We start from the raw sequence: 18,830 nt of genomic DNA, 5'->3' as shown, positions 1-18,830 counted from the left end.
ATAAAGTTAGGTAAGATAGTATTTTCCACAGAGCATAGGATATAATAAGGACACAGACATAAACAGGTAATTCCACTATAATGCAGGATGAAGGAATACATATAAACAGGATCTTACCCAGCCTAGGGAATTTAGGGGCATCTTCTTAGAAGATGCAGAATTAAGTTAACCACTGCTAACATAACCACTGTGCACATCCTCCCACATTCTTTAAATCATCTCTAGTTAACTTATAATACCTAATACAATGTAAATGCTATGTAAGTAGTTGTAAATACAATGTAAATGCTGGGTAAACAGTTGCTGACAAATAGCAAATTCAAACTTTTGCTTTTTGGAACTTTTCTAGAATTTTTTTTCTGAATATTTTCAATCCACAGTTATTTGAATTCACAGATGTGGAACCCACGGATACTGAGGCTGTCGATACAGTCATTCCTGGCAGAGGGCACTGAACACAAAACTAATACAGCTGCCTACCCTCAGGGATGAGTCATTTCCCTAGGCTAGGCAAGATGTATGTGTGTCTAAAACCCAGGCCATTAACAAAATTCTGAAATATCCAAGGTCAGATGAAACACTTCTTAGCTATAGGTCAATAATATTCTTCCCAAAATAGCCACAAGAACTATGGGCCAAATGCTAGCCTGTGGAAGGGCATCAGCAGCAAAACAAGTTAAAGATTACAGGATTCGTGTTTATTAACTCAGTCATTAAGTTGTTCATTTCTGATAAATACCTTTGTTTAAAGTACTTGTCCCTGAACTAGGCACATAAAGTTAGGTAAGACAGTATTTCCCACAGAGTATAGGGTGTAATAGGGAGGCAGACATAAACAGATAATTCCATTATAATGAAGGATGAGAGAATATATATAAAAAGGATCTAACCCAGCCTAGGGAATTTAGGGGCATCTTCTTAGAAGATACAGAGCTAAGTTAACCACTGCTAAGGTTTATCACCATACCATAAGCAATTAGGCACTATTTCTGGAGAGTACTTTCATTACAAATTTTTAAATTTTTGTGCAAATACCTTCATTTTTTAAAAATAGTTATATGTAAATATAACAATATAATAGCTATATATAAATATATAAATTAATACTTAGTTCTGAGAAAAACATGTGAAGAAATTAAGTAATTGCTTAATGAATACATTATGACTTTCAAAAATAACTTTAGGGTTGCAAGCTTAAAGGCATTCATTTGATTCAAGTCGATGTGTATGTAACATGTCCCTCCAGCAGAGACCCCCCACAGATGGGCAGCATGCATTCTGGAAGAGGACTTAAAATTAAAACAACGGTTTACTATCCAAGATGGTACAGTCTCATGGGCATGTTGTGTGGCTCATGTCCCTTGCAGTGCACCACCATTTGTACGTGAATTCCAAGTCATGTATCTATAAAAAGTGACTAATAGTCTTCACAAAAGGTAATGAAGGATTTTGCCCAGAGTCTAACACTTAAAATATAGTAATACCAAAAAAAAGTAATAATTCATTCAATGCTTTTCCCATCTCTTTTCAGCAAGAGCCTCGAAAATTGGGCTGCCATATATTGGAATCTACTACATTGTAATTTTATTCACGTATGGAACACCTGTATATACTTTTGATTCTTGCTACAGAAACACAGTTCTGTAAATGAAGGTAAATTATACCAAGCCAAAAATGTATTACTATAGTTTACAGCCAAAGGATACCATACATTACTGAGAAAATAAATAGGAATAGACACCAAAAACACATATGTTACTCATAAACTAGTTATAGCTATTTGTGCATTCCCTCAGACTTCCATAACTTCTTTAAAAACAGAAGTCAAGTAAGGTCAAGCATTAACTTTTTTATGCAAACAGTACCTCTTCCTGCTCTGAGGAAATACTTTTCTCATGGCATGTGTCATTTTCTAACTCATATGATATATTGTTCTGTCAATGTCTCATTAAACATAGTTTTGTTGAGGTTCTTCACTCCATCTTTACAACAACCCTATGCAAATGTTCATCTATTCATCTGAATTTTGTAGAAGGGAAAATTGAGGCTCAATGAGACAAGTAATTTGCCCAAAGTCACACATCTGTTAGGTGGCAGAAGTGGGATTGAAATCTAGGTCTATTTGATGGCAAATTCCATAATCTTTTTACTATGCCACATTTGCCTCCTCCAAAACAAGATCTGGTCATTTTGCCTTCTCCTCCATACATCTTTGTGTTCCTCACGATGAGTAGCACAGAATCTTACGTACGTCTCTCATGGAACTCATGGTGTTAATAATTCTTTTCACCATGCTTTATCTTTACAGATTTCATGACAAAGGAGAGTGTGAACTATTTAAAAGTAACTACTTCTTTTGACAAAACTAAAGGGAACACAACTTTGTAGTTGCAGTGAAGAGCCCATTACTGCTGTCTAGAATGCATCAGAGATGCTCACTTTCATAGCATAGACTGAGCACAGCATAGAAAGAGTTTCAGGCAGCTTTTCTCAAGAGAGCCAAATTTCTGGTGAGTACAGTTACTCTCTGCAATTCATTTGGTGATCTCTACCTTGTTCTGTATTCAATTATGACATCCAGAATTGGTCTGCTTTAAACATATTGTTAAAGCTTGTTATTAAAAAGCAAACAAAAAAATTCTACCAAGTTTCTAACATTTCTGCTAATACATCAGTTGTCAGTCTGAACGAGTACACACAGGTTTCTATGGTTTCATTTCCTCATCTGTAAAAGAAGGGTGAAACTTAATGCCCAGTATCTGTTCTGAGTGTTTTAGAGATCTGTGAAATAAGTTTGGTTTTCACCTGGAGGCGAATCATCTGACCCTCAGTTATTCAACAGCTTTAATCTACGTGGAACAAAAATGGAGCTGCTGTGTTCTTGGCTCTTCTAAAATATTCCTTGTGTCCTGACCACTAACTTTCTGGTTCTTGAAGAGTGGCAGAATATGCCACCCCAAAATATGCCACTTTAGCATAAGGATTACTTTGAGCTAAAGTCACCTAAGAAACAGCAGATGCAAGAAGAGCCTTCTAAGCTCCCCTTTTCTTCCTGAAAACAGGAGATAAAAGCTCCCATGTGAAGGATGCTCTTATACCAGAAGAAAAGAAACATTCTTCAGTGGCAAATCAAAGCCGAGTATCCTGTATACATAGACTTTGTTAAAATAATTCGTATCTTCCTTTAGCCTCCCCATATAATTTACTTTTTCACAATTGCCTTTATTTGTTCAACCTAGTATAAAAGCCTGTAGATTTTGCCATTTCTTTGAGTCTTCATTTAACATAAATGTGTATACAGTTCTACTGTTAATCTGTTTTATGCCAATTTAATTCTCAGGCCCAGCCAAAAAACCTTAAGAAGATAGAGGTAAAAATTTGCCTCCCCTACAGTTTCTGGTTATGAGGTTGGGATTTCAATGGTTGGGACACTGAGAGATCCTGGGACAGCTGACAAAAAGCCAGCAGAAGGTAAGAATTCTTACACATCAGTCCCTTAGATCTCTGCCTGCATGGCCCAACCAAAGCAAGAATAATGAAAGTCTCTCCTTATCTTTTTCCCTTTCTAAATGTAGCTTGGCAGGAGAAAAAGTATGTAAAACTTAGTTCTTTGAGTTGTGACCTTTGTATTTGGTTCTGAGTACCCATTCGTGATAATCCACAGCCTCCTAGTCTTTGTTTCTTTGTCTCTGTCTTTAGTGGTGCTTGTCATAAGGAGGAAAATCATAAAATGAGCTGCACCATTCATCTTGTTTCACATCTTCAGAGCTTGGCTTTGTGACCAGGGAAAATATTCTCTCTGGTCTCCACCAGCTGGACTGGACAGTACAAGTATTGGCTTGAGTCAGGTAACGAGCCAGACAGGGTGGAAATCAAGACACAAAATGACAAGCAGCATTCTCTTTGTCCATCCTTGCCACCTCTCAGAGAAGTGTGTCTTAAGAGAGATTCCAGTTTGTCTTGAGAGATTCCAGTCCATAAGAAGCCTTGGTTGTCTGACCTTTGTTGTCTTCATAGTGCTAGGAAGCCCTTATCCTAATGTCACCCACCCGATGCCACAAATGAGCTGGTCTATAGCTGGAGACATTTCAAGTTCCTGTAGGAAACAAGAGACACCAGTTTCACAAACACTATTCTTACTGCCTGTGACAGTAAAGCTCTTTGCATTCTTAGGCTAACTCTGGGAGTGAACTTTCTGGATTTTGGGAGGGCTGCGTCTTTTGTACTGTCTTTGGGGATGCCTCTCATGTCTGTGGCTAAGCCATAAAAGGCTTATTGGTTTTGAGTCATAATTAAAATAGGTATACTCTTGAATATTTGGACTTCTATATCTAAAAGGATTTTTTAGAGAGCTCCCACCCTATACAATTATCCTACTGTTACCTATGGGAAGGTCAAATTGAAAGGAAAAAATTAATAAGATGAAAATAACTCTTGTATAAGTTAGTAAATTTTGTGTTTCTATATTTATACCTAACTCAGGGCTAAGGTTTAAAATGAAAACTGTAAGATCTCTTTTTGTATATGTCTCTATATGTCTATGTATACATGTAATATTTTTCTACCTCTGGATGATACTGCCAAAATTACTCTGTAAAAGAGTTCTATTTAATTGGTTTAAAAAAATAAATGCTTATATAAAGTATTCCTAAAACTCTCAGAAATATAGAAACTAACCCAAATGTTTCTCAGGTTCACAGGATCTGGGATAAAAGCTTGTTTAAGTCATGTCTTCAGAGTTGTCAACAGTAAATATAATGAAAACATAGCACTTATTCTATTTGGGTTTACTAGTCAAATGAATTTATGTTATCTCTACTAGATGTTTAAGATTGTAAAATTTTAAACTCAATTTAAAATCAGGACGTATAGTAAAAATAAATTGCTTGATGCATGTCAAACACAGCAGTACATTAAAAAAGTTGGAGAGGGCTTCCCTGGTGGCGCAGTGGTTGAGAGTCCGCCTGCCGATGCAGGGGACACTGGTTCGTGCCCCGGTCTGGGAAGATCCCACATGCTGCGGAGTGGCTAGGCCCGTGAGCCATGGCCGCTGAGACTGCGTGTCCGTAGCCTGTGCTCTGCAACGGGAGAGGCCACAACAGTGAGAGGCCTGCGTACCACAAAAAAACAAAACAAACAAACAAAAAAAACTCTCACTAAATGCCTGATTGTTCACATCATATGGAGATCTAACTTAGATGAGCTACTGCTCTCACCTGCACCACTGCCTCTTTAACTAAGACACAACTGTTCAAATAAACTGACCTATTCTCAAGACTAATTCGAGGAGAAACAGAATAATCTGCAAGCTCAGATTCTGCACTATGAATCTTTGGGGTGAAGTTTCACAGGGGAGGAATAAAAAGTGGCAGAATATACCACCCCAAAATATGCTACTGTGACATAAGGATTATTTTGAACTAAAGGCACTTGAAAGAATAGCAGATGCCAAAACAGCCTTCTAATCTCCCCATTTCTTCCTGAAAACAGGAGATAAAATCTCCCAGGTGAAAGATACCCTTCCTATACCAGAAGAAAGAAACATTCTTCAATGGGGAATCAAAGCTGAAAGAATCCTGTATAAACCGAACTGTTAATTCTTATCTTCCTTTAACCTCCCCATATAATTTAGTTACTTTCCCACAATTTCCTCTCTTTGTTCAACCTAATGTAAAAGCCTGTAGGTTTTGCCATTTCTTTGCGTCTTCATTTTCTTGTCAGAGCCCCCGTGTCACGTAAAACATATAAATTTGTATACATTTCTCCTGTCTTATGTCAGTTTAATTCTCAGGCCCAGCTGAAAACCCCTAAGGAGGTAGAGGTAAAATTTTACCTTCCCTACATTCTCAAGTGTCTCCTCCAGACCCTGTTTATTGCTAACAGTGTTCTGGTGTTACCTGACTCACAGGTATTGGGAGGAAGAGGAACAGTATTTGTAACATTTCTTTAAATACCATCTGCTGTCTTTTTTCCAAGTGTCACTGTGGAAAGAAGTAACCATCTTGCTGGCCAGTTTCTTCCCACAACTGATTTGGTGGTCATTTGCCCTTCTTTTGTGGGTGGCATTGTCATTGTTTGGAGCTCACTTTGGGGGCAGTAGTAACTCAGTAGGACCCTGAGACCTGGAAATTATTCTTTTTTTCTTTTTCTTTCTTTTTTAGGGATTTACTCTCTTTGCACATTAGTCAGAACCGAGCTGCTTCAGATGCCCAGAAGTGGGAATCACTAGTTCATTATCTGTATTAGAACATCACAGCATGTTCAAGGTGTAAACCACAGACTCTGTCTCCCCTATGTCCTGCTCTCTGGGTGGTGCTTTTTGAGAACTGTGCCTAAAGTCTCTGAGATCAGTATCAGCTCACCCTTGAGCTTCTAGGGAAAGCCCTCTTCCCAGAAACAGTTGAAACAAAGGGCCTGAACTGGGAGAACCTCAGACAGCAAACCACATCTATGTGTAAAAAAAATCTGTCACACATGTATGTGACACACGTGTATGACTCTTAAGGAAATAAAACTTATATTTAACTCAGTTCCTAATCACTTATTCTCCAGATCAGAGAACAGTGCGCAGATTAGGTTCTCCATAAAAGAGCCATTTAACCACTCTGTTATGATATTTATTAGAGCAGCCAATTGTAGGTTTTTTCTAATAAATTAGTCAGTGCTTGGCTTGAGAAGAATAGAGCAGTGATTAACAGTCCTGACTCTGAACACCTGGGTGTAGAATCGAAGCACTACGACTTACTATGTGTGTGACCCTGGGCAAGTTACTTACCCTCTGTGCCTCAGTTCCCTGGGGGTACTGACAGTAATAGCACTTACCTCATAGGGGTGCTATCAAGCTGAATGAGTTAATATTTTTAAGCTTTTTATCACAGTTTCCGGCACATGGTAAACCTTATCTAAACTCTTACCTTTACGACTGTTAAACTCCTAAGGGGGAAAAAATAGAATGAAAGACTTCTCAGAACCAATAATAATGTCTTCTGTTTTTTAAAGGTATACTAACATGCCAAAGACTTTATAGGTATTATTTCCGAACCCCGCAACAGGTAGCTATTGTCTCCATTTTACAGGGAAGAAGTGGAAGACTGGGAAATTTAATTTCATTGCCTAAGAGCACATAACTGAGTAGTGGAGCTGGGAATTCTAACCAGGTGTGCCTAATTCCAAAGCCTGTGCCCTTCCACTGTGCAACATTGTCTCTTAAAATTTATCTGATCATTCATTGTTTTCATGACTCAACTCTAAATGCTCTGCATTCATTTATATCCACACTATTTCAGAACTGGTCTAAGTCTCACTTTGCCCATCCCCTCTGTCTTTCACAAGTAGGAAAACTTGAGTTCTTAACAAACAAGTGGCTTTCCCAAGACTAATTACTTAATGACTGTTAAGTAGCCATTGAATACCAACTAAACATTTGCCTGTAGGGAAAGGAATGAAGTTATGTATATTGCTTACCACAGTGCCTTTCACATGCAATCAGCACTAGGTAATTTTTATCATTGTTCATTTATTCATTAATTCATTTAGCAAGCATTTGTTAGGCATTTCTGACAAGTCGAACACCTGGGAATACAAAAATTAACAAGGTATGATTCCTTTTGAACGTCATACTAGTCTTTCAGTACAGGAGCCATTAACCACATGTGGCTATTGAGCACCTGCAACGTGGCTGGTCTGGAGTGGAAAATGTTATAAGTATAAAAAACACGCACAATTTTGAAGACTTAGTACCAAAAAATAAAATACCTCATTAATAAATGTTACATGTTGAAATGATATTTGGGATGTATCAGGTTAAATTAAAATATTTAAATTCTTTTAATCTGTTTCTGTTTACATTTTTTAATGTGGCTGCTAGAAAAGTTACATGTGGCTTGCATTATATTTCTATTGGACAGCATTGGTCAAGACAGCAGAAAAGATGAACCAACAGAATGTAAGTCCAATGAGAAGAGTCACTAGAACATCTGTGGGAGCACAGAGGAGAAACTGCCCAGGAGTCAAGAAAGTTTTCACAGAGGAGGTAATATTTGACTTGAATTCTGAAGGGTAAGTAAGAATATTGTCAGGTGAGTATTTTCTAGGCAGAAGATGAGCATGTAGAATGTCACATAAACATGAGAGAATAACCCACACATTTTCAATTTGGGGATGGAAGAATGAGAAAGGAAGAGAGGAGATTTAGATGTCCATAACTTGGGCAATGGTAGTGGGAATTCATAAGACAGGGCCACAAAAGATATCTCAGAAGTAGAACTGACAGGACCTGGTAATTCATGTCAGGGAAGCAACAAAAAGAGAGGGATCAAGAGAGATGCCCAGTTGTATTTGTACATGGCTATGTAGTGACATCTCCTTCTGTTCATTCACAAAATATTTATTGAAGGCTTACTTACATGCCAAGTAGTAGGTAGTAGTGCTTAATGGGCTCCTGGTACAATGTCTTAACGTTATGTGATTATAGGGATCAGAAAAGAAAGTATTAAATCCACATTTAATTACTGGCCCACTAACGAAACTTTTATTTCTGTGGAATAATCTTATTTTCAGGGACATTAAATGGGCAAAGTTCTTGTGCTAAGGTGAGAGTGGCAGTTCCTCCTCTAATGAGATAGAGCAGGAATCTGATCCCTGAGGGGAGAGATCAATCCACAGACTGGCAGGTATGAAGTCTGATGATATAAAGTTTAAGAAAGGATGTGAAGAAACAGGAGCTCCTTCATAAACTGCTTGCAGATTAGTACGTTGCATTTAGAAAAGCAATTTGGCAGTTTGCAGTAAAACTGAAAATGTGCATTTTGTAGAACTTGGCCATTGGATTTCTGTATCCCTGAGCACTGTTCTGCAAAGCAAGGCTCTACCACCCCAGGCATGTGTGGGAAGAAAATGTGAGAACTTCTATAGATGTGTTTTTAAAATATGTATATATACAGAAATGAAAAAGAAATTGAGCTTTACTAAAATTTATTATAAGGATTGAAGCTTGCACGTTTATTCAGTCTGTATGTCAGATATCATATGGATGCTGACAACTCCCAAATTTAAACATCCAGGCTTATCCTGTCCCCTGAACGTTGCCTACTAAGTATCTTCACTTGGAAATATGTGAGTACGTTGAAAAGGTGGAGAGACTAGGCAGTTAATTCATCATTCATTGATAAAATAAATGAATCAAGAGATAGTGGTATATGCTTATTCTTTAGGTTTATCAAGGTAAGTGACAGAATTCCATCTTGAGGTGCTAGAAGCAAATCTTTCTTCAGTACCATTCCCTGGAGGTGCTGTTCTCTTCCCTCTGACAATGAGAGTGGGCCTTCCGCATTACTGGCACTGGTGCAAGAACAGCGTAACAATGGAGTAAGGGTGTGGGATGGTTGAGGAGCAGGGAGAATAGGGGCTGACCAAAGGCTGAAACATGAGGCAAGAAATTAGTGTACAAAGAACCTAAAGAAAGTTCTATGGAAAAGGGTGAGGCATTATTTCAGGGAGTGGGAGAATTAGGGTCTGAAGCTGTATTGGGATGGAGTTTACCCTTTCTCATTCCTTCTCCTTCTCATAAAATCCCAACTTGGGAAGTTCCCAGTCCAGTCAGCCTTTCTTGACCATGAGGGTAGTGTAAAAGTTAGGAAGGAGGTGATGCAGAAGGACATGGTGTTGACTAATACCGTGGCAACAGCAGGTTGGACCTTTTCCCCCCTTCCTTGCCTGCTTTCGCCTTCACCTCACCTACTGTGAGCACAGTATGGAACGGGGGACCAGAATGAAGAGGAAACTGAGTCAAGGCCCTGGGACTCTGGCAAGGATCAGCTCCCAGAGAGAAGAATGAGGGGGGTTAACTGCTCATCCACAAGGTAAAGGGAAGGAAATTTCCCACTCTTTACCCAATCCTGTGAGAGAAATATACAGAAGTCAGGCATTTCAAGGTCCAGGCTTGTCTGTAGTAATAAGACAAAAATTCTCTCAGTCAAAAATCACCCCATCCATTTCTCAAAGTTAAGTGTGTATTTACTGTAGGAAACACACACACACAAAATTATATGTAATCAAGTTTGAATAATGAAAAGGAAACAAATATTCAGCAACTTTACTTTTCATTGTGGGTTACACAGAAGATGCTCTGCATGCCTCTGCTTGATTCACTAACACATTTCTGTTTTTAGTATAGGGTTTGGTGAACTTTGAGTGGAAAGAAAAGCTCTCAGTTACAATAGTTACTAAAAATTATTGACAACCAGGTTAGAGTCATGTGGGCCAGAAGAACTTGATGTTCAAGGCAAAGTTTTAGAATGGATAAAAAAGCGAGAAAGAGGAATGACTTCATACTTGAAATACAAATGACATGAGTACTTCTCTCTTCATCTCTGTAAAGGAAAGTGGCAATTCAGGTTACATAAGCCTTCAAACATAGAATGATAAGGAAAAGCACAAGTAATGTACACAGAGATTAAAGAAAAATTAGTTATACAGGAGGGAGAGAATCAAGTTCTTTTCTTTCAGCACAGTAAAAACCTGGTAGAGGCTGTATTCTAGAGTCATTGTTTATTGGTGTTGTGCCCTAATTTTTCTAGGATACAGCCACAACACTTACTTAGTAAAAATATCAAGGGAGCTGAGGGAATCTCACTTTTTAAACTGGTATTCATGTTATTCAAGAAAGTAAAAGGGATGCCAAGATATCAGAAATACCTTGTATATAGCTGGTATGGTGTTCCTGGAGGTATCACTGGGAGAGCTGACTATTGGCAGGCCTAATGGGCTGGAACAACAACGTGGATAAAGGGGTGCTGGGAGTGGGGGTGGGGAGGAATTGGAGAGGGAACCCACCAGACTGTAAGGTCTGAATTTGAGGCTTGCTAGTCCAGAAAATAGACTTTGGACCCTAGAATGAACAAGTTCTCAGTGAGAGATTCATAACAGAATCTTCTGAGTTGGTGCAATTAGCTTGAATGCTGGATGATTGATTTATAATAAGGGGATATGTCTTTCTAGTGACATTATGCTCCTGTGCCCTCTTCACTGCATTCCTTTCCCAGGACCACAGTCCCTTGTAGGCTGAATCAACATTCCGAAAGTTGTTGAATAAGCAGGGAATTCCAGTCAAAGCATATAGTTAGACCTGAGGCATATTTCAACCAGCTCAGGCCTGGGGAAGTATTCTTGACCCACAGAAGAACGTTTTTCTTGTACTAGGCACTCTGTCAGAATTTGCTTTTCAGAACCACCTTATACTTTTGGAATAATTTTAGATTTACTAAAAAGTTGCAAAGGTAGTATCAAGTGTTCCCTTGTATCCTTCACCCAGCTTCCCCTACTGTTAACATCTTAACACAAACACGGTACAGTTGTCAAAACTAAGAAATTAACATAGTTATAATACCATTAACCTTGCACTTTATTTTTATGTTACCAGTTTTTCCGCTAATGTCCTTTTCCTATTTGAGGAGCCTACCTGGTATCCCATACTGCATTTAGTCATCACGGTTCCTTAATCCCCTCCAATCTTTGACAGTTTCTCAGTCTCTTTGTTCTTTATGACTTTGACAGTTTTGATGAGAGCTGGTCAGATACTTTGAGAATGTCCTTCAATTTGGGTTTTTCTCCTGATTATATGAGAGTTACGAGTTTTGGGGGAAATTACCACAAAGGTGAAGTGCCTTCTCCGCACATCACGTATCAGGAGGTATTATGATATCAAAATGATTTATTACTGATGATGTTAACCTTATTCAGTTGGTTAAGGTAGTACCTGCCAGTTTTCTCCATTGAAAGTTACTATTTTTCTTTCCCATACTTTCTTTGGAAGCAAGTCACTAAATCCAGCCCACACTCAAGGAGAGGGGAATTATCTCTACTTCCTGGAGGAGGAAGTATCTACAAATATTGTTTTGAATTCTTCTGTAAGAAAAATTTGTTCTTTCTTCAGCACTTACCTATCTACTTATTTATTCAATTGTTTATATCAGTATAGGTTCATGGATATTTTATTCTTTGGGTCATAATAGAGTACTGTCATTATTTTGTTGCTCAAATAGTTCCAGCTTTGGCCAAATTTTTCTAGCTTTGAGAGCTATTTCAGGTTGCCTCCAGTATCCTTTCATTGGAGAATTATACTTAGAAACCAAGGTTTGGGTCCTGGGTGTGCTCATTGCTACTGAGTTGCCACTGTTTCTCAGCCCACTTAGTGAACAAAGCTAGTAAATGTGTGTGTGTGTATGTATGTGTGTACATGTAGATACTAACCCATGTAAACACACATATATATGCTTCTGTATCTGTCTACATATATCTTAAAATAAACATGAGTTCATACATCCCCAACTCTAATACAGCACAATAGGATTAACTCTAGCCTCTTTCTCTGTAATTAATTTTTTAACTATTATCTGACAGTTGGAAATCTGCCTCCTATTATCTACAACTTATTTAATTCTTCTACCCTAGTATATATATAAAGCAGTTTCAGAAATGCTAACTCACGTCACTAGTTTTGTCTTTAGCCTTAAAGTATCCAGTCAAAACATGGTTTTCCAAAGTTACTTGTTAGCTCCTGTTTTCCTCACTTCCTTCAGTCAAGTTATATTATACATTTGTAATACAATTATGTTCATTAGTCATTGTCTGCATTCCATCCTGGGATCCCTGGGCATCCTGGTTGGTATTTTTGAAATTTGCATGCAGAAATTCACTATTTGTGATGCATAATTCTGTGGGTTGTGACAAAGATACAAGTCATCTGTCTAAAACTACAGTATCATATAGAGTATTTCCATCACCCTATAAATTCCCCTGTGCAGCCTATTTGTAGTCTGAACTGCTTTAAAATACTAGTTTTTCCTATTAATTGATTTATTCACTTTAACTATGTAGCCGTTCTCAGGGCCTAGGAGACATTTTGCTGGCTTCTTATATGTGTTGAGTTGATAGGTATAGGATTCAAAGAGCAGCATTCTTTCTCATTTCTAAAATTTTAGAAGGCTCCTCACTGCTGCTCACTCCACTGCCAGGAATTAACTAAATAGCTCACCCATAAAATTATAATGACCCAAAAATTGCTTCTGAAAGACTAATTTGGGACTGAACTATGAGACCGTTCCATCCCCCCACTTTGCAATATCATATCAGAGTAAGATATAGAAAACTTTGTTGGAAAGCAAAGATTTATATTTAATCTATTATTTGCAGTTGGTGAGGACTTAGTATTCGTGTAATGAGTAACTCCCAGGGCAGTTGGTAAGGGTGCTGCTTTTTCAGACATGAGAACCCAGCCTTCAAATGTCAAAAATGGTCCACTCAGTTTAGATGTCTGTCTATAGTGGCTTCTTGACCTTTCTTGGCCAGTCTCATACCCTTCTAGAGTTTTCTGAGAATATGGTGAAAACTATGGACTCATCACCCAGAAAAATGAACACACATCAACTCAAAATGCTGTATGTAATTAGAATGTTTCATGGACCTCCTTCCCCCACCTGAAGATGGGAGACCCTCTAGAGGTCCATGGATTCCAGATTAAGAATCTTTATCTAAATACTAGTAAGGCAAATTGATGAATACAAGGGATTTGTTGTTAATTAATGAGTGTATTCTACTATAGAGTTAAATGTACATGTGTACATTGTGATGGTTAATTTTATCTGTCAACTTGATTAGATTATATGCGCAGTTGTTTGGTCAAACAACAGACTAGATGATCTGTAAGGGTTGTTTTTTTTAACATGTGATTAACATTTAAATCAGTGCAATTTGAATAATATGATGGGGCCTCATTCAATCAGTCCAAGGCCTTAAGAGCAAAGACTGAGGTTTCCTGAAAAAGGAATTCTCACAACTGCAACATAGAAGCCTTACCTGAGTTCGTAGCCTGCAGCCCTACAGAGTTCTCAATACTGCAACATCAACCTGAATTGCCAGGCTGCTAGCCAGCCCTACAGATTTCAAACTTGCCAGCCCTCCCATACAATTTAAGGAATTGTATGAGACAATTCCTTAACACACACACACATACACACACACACCACCTCACATATAAAATCTCCTATTGGATCTGTTTCTCTGGAGAACCTTAAATAATACATACATCAAACTGTAACAAATACACAGTGAATTCCCATAGAAATGTCCAGTTTTCTTACTGTGAAAAATGATGAAAACTCTTAATTAGTTTTTAGCTAGGTATTGCCTCTGTTTTGATCCAGTTTTGATTCCTGTTGTCTTTGCATTGTCCAAGTCTTGTAGATGATCTTTGCTTTGTCTCATGCCGTTCTTATTGTACATCAGCCTGTACTTGGATGCTCTAATGCTGCTGTAACAAATTATTCCAAACTTAGTGGCCTAAAACAACTTAAATTTATTATCTTATAGTTCTGGAGATCAAGTCTCAAATGGGTGTCAGCAGGGCTACATTCCTTCTGGAGGCTCCGACGGAGAATCCATTTCCTTTCCTGTTCTAGTTTGGGGAGGCCATCTGCATTCCTTGGCTATGGCCAACTTCAGCTCTGCTTCTGTTGTCACATTTCTTATTCTGACTCTGACCCTCCTGCCTCCCTTTTGTAAGAACTTTTGTGATTACACTGGGCCTCAGAGGATAATCAAAAAATATTTGATTTTTTGATTATTTCATGACAATTTTTTTATTATTTCATGACAATTTATTCATATCTTAACCCCTTTTGCATGTAACATTTACAGATTCCAGGGGTTAGGACATGGGTATCTTTGAGGACTTATTATTCTATCTACCATAGATGTCCTTTTTTCTAATTTATTCTCTGTTTTACTTAACCTTTACTTTTGTTCATAAAGTTATTTACAAAGTTCACATTGAGGACTGTTTTGATTAGTTCATTTTCATAGGTTTATTCTTCTTATACTCTGCAGAAGTATTTTTCACTTGTTAAACCCCAATTACTTTTCTCTTTTTCTGACTGCATGATTTTGAAGCATTTCTCTCTATATATCTAGGACCTCTACATTCTCTCTGAGTTCTATTTTGTCCTTTGTATGGCAAAGGAAGGACAACTTAACAACCCTTTTGGTGAGAAAAATAAATTATTCATTAGTATTCTAACTGAAAATGGGTTTCCTTCCACTAGACAATGGTGTATGGTTAGGTAGTGCAATTACTCCACTACTATTCTCCCCCTATATCCTTGCCAATATTGGTTTTGGTTTGATTTTGGTTTGAAGTTGTAACAACCAAAACTGTTCACAGATATTGCCAAATGTCCCCTGGAGGTCAAAATCACCCTCAGTTGAGAATCACTGTCTTAGACCAATCATGACAATCCAGTTCTCCTTTTTCAGTGACTTATTTATGGAAGAGCATATGATCAAGTTCTGGAAAAAAGAAAGGAGAAGTCCATTTAGGGGTTGGGGTGGAAGGGAGAGAGGTTCTTAGGAAAAGTTTCTTTTCTGAAAAAAAGAGAGATAAAAAATGATAAGGCACTTTTAGTGCATCCCCTTCCTTGTTGCCTGGGATGCTGGTGTGTATAAACTTGAATCTTGGAGCTGTGGCAGCCATCCTGTGATTTTGAGGTATGGCAGAACAGAAAAATGGGAAGAGATTATATCCTCAAGGACATAGTTAAACTGCAGAAATAACCTTGGAGCTGACTACCTCTAGATACTAGACATGTCAGATAACAGAAAGTATTTATTGTTTAAAACACTGTTAGTTAGAGCTTCTGTTATTTGCAGGCAAAAGCATCCTAACTGATAGGATTAAAACATGACAGAAATAAGGATATGCATTAAACATTCTCTGCCCCTGCAAAATACCCAAATGGTGGAAGTTTAGATGAGTGTGGGATGTTAAGGAAGAAACATCTGGAACTATTTAAATACTTTGCAGAATAAAAATGTTCATAAGTACACCTAAGGAAAATTTAATAAGAATTTCCGTTCAATAAAGCAAGAGCTCAAATACCAGATAAAATGAGACCAGATAAAAGGAGATGGAAAGGGAAATTGCAGAGTTGCAAAACCAATTCAAGGACCAAAATAACACTAACTTTCTCTAACAAATTAATATGAAATAGGAAGAAATAGAATGGGCACAACTGAAAAGAGATTTCTAACACAAAAGAAAGCCTGGTTGATCACTTATAAGAGAAGAAAACAAAGGTGAAAGCAATTAGAAGTTAGACATTGCAGAGGACAAACATTATCCAACATAAGACTAATTATTATCCCTAGAAGAGTGAGCTTAAAAAATGCAGAGTGGATATATGTATACGTATAACTGATTCACTTTGCTGTATAGCAGAAAGTAACACAACATTGTAAATAAATGATACTCCAATAAAAAACTTTTAAAAAGAGGTCTAAATAGAGGTGACCAAAAAAATGCAGCAAAAAAAAGTATTAAAAGAAACTGAAACTGTAAATTAAAGGGCTGATTTTGATCATTCCAGAATGATCTACCTGAGATGAAACATATCAAATTAAGTTGAATTTCAAGGATTAAAGAATGTTCTTTAAGCATCAACCCAGAAAAAGAAGGTCATCTATAAGAGGGGGCAATGGGATTATCCTTTGACTCTTCCACAACAGTATTCATGCCAGAAAATAATAGAACAATCTCTAATAAGCTAAAATGTGAGACAAGAATACTACACATGTAAGGAAGCATATTAACATCCCTAAGCAGAAAGGAACTCAGGAATCACATTGCCCAGGAGTCCTAGCACAAAACTACTTAAAAAAAAAAATGCATATATCCATGAGATTTAAGTATACAGAAGGTAAAGTAAGAGGATTGGTGGTAAACAATGAATACGTTTAAATATGGAGTTAAATAACTGTGATATAGAGCATGGTCTGAAATGGTGTTCACCGAATATTTCTGATGATTATTTCTGGAGGATAGTATTTTTATTTCTTTTTACTTTCTTACTAATATGTTGCTGTGCTTCTTGAATGCTTTTCAAAGAGTGTGCTTTATTTGCCTTTTCACCAACACAGAAGTCATTGGTTTAAAAATAAATTTGTGATATAGATTAAGTAAATTATCTCTAGGAATTTTAGGAGGGGGTAAACTTAATCTGGGACAAAACTTGTTGTCTTGATTTTTGTCTTTTAAATATTTAGTATCTTGTTCGTAATAGTCTATCTTGATATGTAATATTTTGTATTCTAAGGGTGGAATTATGCAGCACAAAACAGTCTTTCATTTTCTTGGCTTTAATTGCATTACTAAAGTCCTTTCCAAACTTCAAAAAAATGGAGGAGGAGGGAAAACTTCCTGACTAATTCTATGAGGCCAGTGTTACCCTAATGCCAAAACCAGACAAAGGCGTCACAAGGAAAATGACAAAACCAAACTACAGACCAACATCCCTGTGAATATAGTCACAAAAATCCTCAGCAAAATAATAGCTGCATATTTATTCATTTGCAGACCACGTCTAGCAACGTATAAAAACGTATAAAAAAGGATTATATACCATGACCAATTGGGACTTATCCCAAGAATGCAATGTTGGTTTAACATACAAAAATCAAGCAACATTAATAGAATAAAGTTTAAAAATCATATAATCTCAATATTTCTGATAAAAACATTCAACAAACTAAGAATAGAAGGCAACTTCCTTAATCTGATAAAGGGCATCTGTGAAAAAACCACAGCTAACATCATACTTAATGGTGAAAGTTTTAAAGCTTCCCCCTAAGATCAGGAACAAGACAAGGAAGGATGTTTGCTCTTGCCGCTTCTATTCAACATTGTGCTGGAGAGTCTGGTCAGTGCAATTAGGCAAAAAGAAAAAAAAAGAAAAGAATAGCAAAAAAGAAAAGCCCCATTCAGACTGGAAAGGAAGAAGTAAAACTACTTCTACTTGTAGATGACATAATCTTGTACATAGGAAATCCCAAGACTCCATTAAGAACATTAAAACTAAGAAATAAATTTACTCACTGAAGTTGCAAAATAGAAGCTCAATATACAAATGTCAATTGTACCTAGGTACACCAGCAAACAACAGTAAGAAAATAAGATTGAGAAAACAATTCCATTTTCAATAGCATCAAACAAATAAAATATTTAGAAATAATTTTTTTAATTGTTAAAAATTTTGAAAAAAATTAAAGAAGACCTAAATAAATGTGAAGACATGGTCACAGATTGGAAAAATTAATATTGTTAAGATGGCAATATACCCCAAGTTGATCTACAGATCCAGTGCAATCACTATCAAAATACCAACAGCTTTTCTTTTGATCCTAAAATTCACATGGAATAGCAAGGGATTTGAAATAGTGAAAGTAATCTTGAAAAAGATCAAAGTTGGAGGACACACAATTCTTGATTTCAAAACTTATTACAAAACTACAATCATCAAGGCATTGTGGTACTGGCATAAAGATAGCAATATAGATTAATGGAATCAAGTTGACAGTCCAGAAATAAACCCTTATATTTACAGTCATTTGATTTCAACAAGGATACCAAAACAACTCATTGGGGAAAAGAATAATCTTTTCCACAAATGACACGGGGACAGCAAGATATCCACGTGCAAAATGACACAGGGACAGCAACAAATCCACATGTGTTTGTACCCCCTACCTCACACCATATAAAAAAATTAACTCAAAATGAATCAAATAACTAAATGTAAAACTTTAAACTGTAAAACTCTTAGAAGAAAGCATGAGTATAAGGTTTTGTAACCTTGGATTAACCAATGATTTCTTAACTATGCCACCAAATATGGGAATGCAAATTGATACAACCACTATGGAGAACAGTATGGAGGTTCCTTAAAAAACTAAAAATAGAACTACCATATGATCCAGCAATCCCACTACTGGGCATACACCCT

At 37.1% G+C, this 18,830-nt stretch overlaps 1 long non-coding RNA gene across 1 annotated transcript in view; it reads left to right on the top strand.

Moving 5' to 3' along the window:
• Nucleotides 1-18,830, top strand: part of LOC132429116 (uncharacterized) — a 28,365-nt gene that overhangs the window by 1,077 nt on the left and 8,458 nt on the right. Inside the window, exons 2-4 of the long non-coding RNA XR_009520288.1 lie at nucleotides 1,532-1,653; nucleotides 3,341-3,471; nucleotides 7,908-8,058. This is a non-coding gene — a long non-coding RNA (uncharacterized lncRNA). The remainder of the gene's footprint in view (nucleotides 1-1,531; nucleotides 1,654-3,340; nucleotides 3,472-7,907; nucleotides 8,059-18,830) is intronic.

This window comes from Delphinus delphis, chromosome 8, assembly GCF_949987515.2.
Source record: "Delphinus delphis chromosome 8, mDelDel1.2, whole genome shotgun sequence".
Classification (NCBI taxonomy): Eukaryota; Metazoa; Chordata; class Mammalia; order Artiodactyla; family Delphinidae; genus Delphinus; species Delphinus delphis.
This window is presented reverse-complemented; position numbering and strand designations above follow the sequence as displayed.